This window comes from Propithecus coquereli, unplaced genomic scaffold (assembly GCF_000956105.1).
Source record: "Propithecus coquereli isolate 6110/MARCELLA unplaced genomic scaffold, Pcoq_1.0 Scaffold113, whole genome shotgun sequence".
Classification (NCBI taxonomy): Eukaryota; Metazoa; Chordata; class Mammalia; order Primates; family Indriidae; genus Propithecus; species Propithecus coquereli.
The window spans coordinates 1,999,013-2,000,098 of record NW_012135303.1 but is presented as its reverse complement, the minus strand read 5'-3'; the positions used below and the strand labels follow the sequence as shown (position 1 = coordinate 2,000,098).

Here is a 1,086-nt window from a genome sequence, read left to right as displayed (position 1 = left end):
ACAGTGGTTATTAAGAAATCTGTTGTTGGGGGGATTGAGGAAATGCTGGTCAAAGGATACAGAATTCCAGTTAGACAGGAAGAATAAGTTCAGGAGATCTGTCTATGACATGATGACTATAGTTAATAACAATGTATTTCTACATTTGAAAATTGCTAAGAGAGTAGCAGTTTTTAAGTGTTCTCACCACAAAAAAATGTTAAGTGTGTGAGGTGATGCATAGGTTAATTAGTTTGATTTAGACAATCCACAATGTTTACATATTTCAAAACATCATGTTGTATGCCATAAATATTAATATATACAATTCATATTTGTCAATTAAAATAATTTAATTCAAGAAAAAAGGAAATGTGTTGTTTAATCTGCAAATGTTTGGGGAGTTTCCAGATCCTTTTTTTCTTTATGGTGAAAAGATTTATGTTTAGAATTAGCTGCCTGGGCTCAGTTTAGATGATCCCAGTTTTGTTGGCTATATCCAAAGTATCATAGTCAGGAGCCAGTTGAACATATATATGCCTTCTTCTTTCCATTGGGTTTAATCGGAGTGTTGACATTGGCCACATCACTGTAATAGAGCTTTGCAGCCTGTTTCATCTGGTGCTTCTTGGCCTTGACATCCACAGTGAACACAAGTGTGTTGTTGTCTTCTGTCTTTTTCATGGCTGACTCAGTGGCTAAGGGAATCTTGGTGACGGCACAGCAGGTAAGCTTGTTTCTTCTGTGGGTATTCTTCCAAGGATATTTAGGCTACCTTTGGAGCTGCAGTGTCTTAGGCCACCAGAGGTGGGTGATGTTCAGATCTTTTTATTTTGTGTCTGTGGATGCCTCAGCACTGACTGCTTGGCCTTCAAAGCCTTTGCTTTGGCTTCAGCTTTGGGAGAACCAGGGGTCTCCTTTGCTTTCAGTGCCATCTTTATGAAAAGAGTTTCCAGGTATCTTTTTATCATTACTTTTTTTATTTTGTGAGACGGAGTCTTGCTCTGGCACCTGGGCTAGAGTGCCGTGGTGTCTCCCTAGCTCACAGCAACCTCAAACTCTTCAGCTTAAGGAATTCTCCTGCCTCAGCCTCCCGAGTAGCTGGGA

The 1,086-nt window shown here is 39.8% G+C and overlaps 1 protein-coding gene across 1 annotated transcript in view; it reads left to right on the top strand.

Annotated features, from left to right (window-relative positions):
- The window catches only part of NBEAL1 (neurobeachin-like 1), a 208,658-nt gene that overhangs the window by 53,663 nt on the left and 153,909 nt on the right, over positions 1-1,086 (top strand). The window lies entirely within an intron of this gene.